Raw genomic sequence first — 6,000 nt, forward strand, 5'->3', positions numbered from 1 at the left:
CCACTCCGCTGAACTGCATCCGGATGTTGTTAAAATGTGACAAGTGGATGTGATTCTTTGGATTGCATCCAAATGCAGTTAAAATGTGAGGACTGGAGTGCCTTTTTCACGACTCCGTTTGAACTGCATCAAAACATGCCGTGACAGAACTAGTCCACATTGCACTACTTCCAATTTATTTTGCTGGGTAATTTCTGGTCCGAATTCGCTGACATTTTTCAAATTTCATAAAAATTGAATAGAATTTGCGTGTTTGGCGCACAAAATATTTCAAGCCGGGTGGACATATATTTGGAAGCTATATCCAAATCTAATCCGATTTCAATTTAATTTGGGAAACTTATTTCTCTACAGATTTTGGGGACCTTTTGCAAACATTTGCGTGTTTGGTGCACCAAATATCTCAAATCGGGAGCTATAGCCAAATATAATTTGGCAAACATTTTGCTATCCTTCACACATTCCGAATTTCATCAAAATTGGACACACATAACGTGATTGGTGCACCAAATACCCCAATCTGGGAATTCTCTGTACGAAATTACTGGAACTTCGGTCGGGAGGAACCGTTATATGGAGGTTATACCAAAATGTGGAACTATGAATAGGTCTGTTCGATAACCCAAATTTTTTTTACAAAATTTGGGCAAACTTTTACTAAATGCTGTTCGATAACAAACTTGTTCAGTAAACGAGAAATGAGAAGTAGTTGCAAATACTCGCAAGAACTTACAAGTACTTTTTACTTGCGAAGTTATCGAACAGGCCTAATGTCTATAATTGTTGTGAACAAGTTTTTGTTTAACTACAAAAAATCATAAATGGTCCTCAAAGTTGTGCGATATGGGATAATTCCAAAATGTAGACATATTGCCTCAAAGTTTCGTAGAGAAATGTTCTCACCTTTTGGAACCTTAAATTTCGAATTATTGTTTTTTTTTATAAAAAAATAAGCCAAAATCCGCAGAGTATCAAAAATCGGGATATACCGTCATGTGGAGACTATACCAAAAAACCTCTGTTAACAAATTTCCGTGGAATTTTCTCACCACTGGGAACCTTAAATTCGAGATAAAATGTAATTCAGTTAGAAAATGTGGCTAAAACCTTAAAAAATCCGAAAATCTGGTTGTACCATTATATGGGGGCTATATCAAAACGTAGACTTGTACTGATAAATATCTGGGAAGAATTTTTGTAGCCCCAAGAAAAACCAAATACCAAATTTCAACCATTTCGGTGTAATAATGAGGCTAAAATGCTTATTTTTGAGATGACATGTCTGCAGTCAAATCGAATGAGGATTATTATCGTAGAGCACTTCGACCTTCTAACTCGCTTCATTCAATGTCCTTTTCGTCCTTTATTTTAGGAAATGTAAAAAATGATTATGATAACACAACAAAATCGATTAGTTGTCAATGAGAGCCGTACTTAAAATTTTCTGAGCTACATTTTTGCAGGGCATTTCGAAGCTGAAAAACGTCATCTTGTGGTACTTTTATAGCGGGTCTCAAAATAAAGGACGAACAGGTTATTGAAGGAAGCGAGTTAGAAGGTCGAAGTGCTTTACGAAAATAATCCTCACTCAATTCGACTGAAGACATATCATCTCATAAATAAGCTAAAACAACAGTGAACAAAGATATAACGCAAATGATGCATTACAGGGTCTCTAGCAAAAACTTCATCACGCCATAACGGGGAAGTTCGACTCACGGCGGATTCGTCCTTCGGGGTTCTTAATATACTCCCCAAGGCCTTTCATCTCCAAAAGGAATTGTCTCTGCCCAAAATTTGTGTTCACAGTGTCATAAGTCGAAATAACCATGTCCGTCTGACCGTTTGTCTGTTGAATTCAAAATACATCTCGCAATTTTTAAGATACTCGTAGAGCTTTGAAATTTGATATAGAAGTTTCTATTACTCCTACGATGTTTGGTATTGAAAATGGGCTACATCGGTCCACGTTTTGGTATAGCCCCCATTGGACGCTACCACCCGATTTTTGGTATTTTGAAGGTTTTTGCCTACTTGGTGTTCGTTGGGGGTATAAAACTTTCCCTCAGAAATTTGGTATATGTCCACGCCTTCATAAAGTCCCATAGAACGTAACTGCCGATTTTCGGTATTTTGAACGTTGTGGCCACAATAATCCAACGAAATGGCTGAAATTTGGCATTTAGTCTCAATTTGAGGTATTAAACGTTCCATATGAAATTTGTCGGTATAGGTCCACGCCTTCATAAAGTCCCATAGAATGTAACTGCCGATTTTCGATATTTTGAAGGTTGTGGCCACAAAAATCCAACGAAATGGCTGAAATTTGGCATTTAGTCTCCATTTGAGGTATTAAACTTTCCATATGAAATTTAGTCTCCATTTGAGGTATTAAACGTTCCATATGAAATTTGTCGGTATAGGTCCACGCTTTCATAAAGTCCCATAGAACGTAACTGCCGATTTTCGGTATTTTGAAAGTTGTGGCCACAATAATCCAATGAAATGGCTGAAATTTGGCATTTAGTCTCCATTTGAGGTATTAAACGTTCAATATGAAATTTGTCGGTATAGGTCCACGCCTTCATAAAGACCCATAGAACTTAACTGCCGATTTTCGGTATTTTGAAAGTTGTGGCCACAATAATCCAACGAAATGGCTGAAATTTGGCATTTAGTCTCCATTTGAGGTATTAAACGTTCCATATGAAATTTGTCGGTATAGGTCCACGCCTTCATATAGCCCCCGTAGAACGTAACTCCCAACTGAAATTTGGTCTTCATTTGGGGTATTAAACGTTTCATATGAAATTTGTCGGTATAGGTCCACTCCTTAGTATAGCCCCCATAGAACGGTACCGCCCGATTTTCGGTCTTTTGAAGGTTTTAGTCTCATTATCTAACCGAAATGGTTGACATTTGGTACTTAGCCTTCGTTGGGGGTATAAAACTTTCTCCCAGAAATTTGTCGGTAAAAGTCCACGCCTTTATATAGCCCCCATAGAACGCTACCTCCTGATTTTCCGTATTTTGAAGGTTGTGCGAAATGGCTGAAATTTCTTATTTAGTCTTTGTTGGAGGTAAAAAGCCTTACTGACTGAAATTCGTCGGTATAGGTTCACGTTTCGACATAGGCCACATAGAACGGTATCTCCCGATTTTCGTAATTCTGAAGGTTGTGGCGTCAATATTCCACCGAAAGACTGAAATTTGTTGTTTAGTCTTCCACGAGGTTATAAAATATTGCAGAAGAGAATTATCAGTATAGGTCCGCGAGTTCCTAAATCCACAATTGAAGCGTACATCTTGATTTTTGGCATTTTGAAGGTTTTACCGAAATATCGGAAATTTTCTATTTAATCTTCTTTGAGTCTAACAACGTTCCGCCAGAAATTTGTAGGTATAGATCGACGTTTGGATACATCCCCCATGGAACGGTACCTCCCGAATTTCGGTATTTTGAAGGTTAGCCACATTGTTTAACCGAAGTTGTTGAAACTTGGTATTTAGTCTTTTTAATAAACGAAAGGATTCTAATTGTTCAATTTTACTTCAATACAACTCGTGGTGGAGGGTATAACAATTTCGGTCTGGCCGAACTTAAAGCCGTTCTTACTTGTTTCAATTTTATTTTGTAAACTTCTTGGATCTAGGACGATCTTCAAATTTTATTGCTTCACATGGTTTCAAGGCAGCTTGGATAACGATAATGTTTAGATATGACATCAGCCATAAAAGTCCTAAAGGTTAAGTCATTAGAAATCAGGAAAACTCTATCGGTAAGTGATAAAAAAGATTTCGACTTAATGCTCAATTGGTGTACTGATGGAACAGCAACACCATCACAATATATAATATAATTGTTCCACAAACATCCCAGACGAGACAGGGGAGACTTCTCTCATACCAATGAGTGCACCCCGATTCATATTAGCTCAATGATATGGGACCTACTGTTTATAGCCGAGTCCGAACGGCGTGTCTTACGACACCACTGTATGAGAAGTTTTCTACATGGCTGAAATACTCAGGAAATGTTACCTACATTACTGAGGGGTATTTTGCCACCGTTGAAAATTTTGATGTTGCCTGGCCGGCGAATCGAACCCATGACCTTCTGCGTGCAAGGCGAATATGATTGCTCCTTCAATATATCTTCTCTGTGTGCGGTCATCCAAGCGGGTCTACTTACCATTACCATCTTAATTCGTAAAGATTATATCTCCCTTTCTGTCGACACTTAAAGTTTTAGTAGGGGTCACATAAAATCCTTTATATTATTCCATGCCCTATGGGTTTGAAAAAAAAGCAAATATTTACATTGCATTATATTAAAAACAAAGTATGTTTAAATGATGATAAACTTCAAGCTGATGTTGAAACATGATATGCGTGTTTAACATTAATTAATTTACTGCTAATATATGAAAATGTAATAATTTTGTATTTATTTTTTATTTAACAAAAAACATTAGCTATCAGAAAAATAATAAATTGCCCATAAATATTGTGTTAATAACTAAATTTGTTGTTTTTATGCAATTATGAAAAAACGAAATTTTACTAAAATAATATTTTCTCTTTTTCTATTTGTTTTGATTTTTTCAAAATTAATTAATGCAGATAAACACAACAACAACTGGAAACCCATCGTTATATGTATTAAACAATAAGAAATATTCAAACTAAATGTTATGGACGTACATATAAACGTCTGCAGATAAACGTGGTATGATTTATGTGTAACAGGCAAAGAAATTTATGCGATTTACTTCAATTTGGCATGTATTTTTGGTATTTGATATTTAAATTGGTTATACAATTAAAAAATAAATTAAAACCTTTTCTTTTTTTAGATATATTATAAGTGGATTTGAATATTTTAAAACAATTGCATTGTTTTGAAAGAATATGTTTTTTACAGTGTTTTATTTAACTTGCTTTAGTATCCGTTTAGTTCAAATCTAGTAACTCATTTTTTATGCATTTTTTCAGATTTTAGGATAAATTTTATTTGAAAAAACTTTATGCTTATTTCTTACCACCAATGAACTGCAAAAATTAAAACATTTCTCAACCACCATTTCATTTTAAATCGTCTTAAAGAATTTGTACCAGTATCTCTTTTTTATCACAGTCACCATCATCGTCATCGTTGCCGTCTCTTCCTGATCTCATCATTGTGTAATAAATGTGAACCGAAAAAAATTAAAAGGAAGCATACTTTCCGTGACTAATAGCCATCTAAAATTACGTTATAATTATTCCCGAAAGTAATCAAAAATAATCAACAAATACCATTTCAAATGTCAGATTTGAGTCACAAAAACAAAAAAAGAAAAGAAAATAATGCAACACGAAAAGCATAAAAAGACCAAAGAAAATTTCATCATTTATCTTCTCTTGTCATTGTGTCTTGAAAAAAACGGACACACACTCACACAAATAAAATGTAGATCTCAATTTCTGTATCATTATCCTTAGCATGCCACCAAACTCGAATGATATGGTATTTCAAATGTTTAAAGAAGAAATTTGAAGGATAATATTGTGTTTTATTTGGATGGCGATTTTAGTGGAGAACGAATACAGAATTGATTCGAGTCTTCTGATGCACCACTACAAAACGAGGGAAACCAGAAAAGTTTGCGACTAATAATCAAAATGCGAATATTTATCATCAAAAACAGTTTTATTGCTTTCATGCGCTTAAACCAATTATTGAGGCACTTTTTCCACTTCGATTGAGACACCTCCAAAACATGGTTTTTGAACGCTTTTAGAGCATTTTCTGGTATTTTTCGGACTCATACGCATAGTTCCATGATTCGTCACCTAGATCCATATTATAAACAACTTTTGGAGCATCGCGTATTTTTTCGAAATTTCTTGCACCGATTGACACGGGTTCCAACGAGAAAAAATACATTTTGGCGCCAGGTCTAAAAATGTGTGAAAGGCTGTAACCACAAAGCTATATGGAGAAAGTTGATTGAAAAG

The 6,000-nt window shown here is 35.2% G+C and overlaps 1 long non-coding RNA gene across 1 annotated transcript in view; it reads left to right on the plus strand.

Moving 5' to 3' along the window:
• The window catches only part of LOC141397781 (uncharacterized), a 361,294-nt gene extending 356,560 nt beyond the window's left edge, over positions 1–4,734 (plus strand). The window contains exon 3 of the long non-coding RNA XR_012411501.1: positions 4,624–4,734. This is a non-coding gene — a long non-coding RNA (uncharacterized lncRNA). The remainder of the gene's footprint in view (positions 1–4,623) is intronic.
• Positions 4,735–6,000: the final 1,266 nt, after the last annotated feature.

This window comes from Musca autumnalis, unplaced genomic scaffold (genome assembly GCF_047663935.1).
Source record: "Musca autumnalis isolate F117 unplaced genomic scaffold, ASM4766393v1 scaffold_3, whole genome shotgun sequence".
NCBI classification, from domain to species: domain Eukaryota; kingdom Metazoa; phylum Arthropoda; class Insecta; order Diptera; family Muscidae; genus Musca; species Musca autumnalis.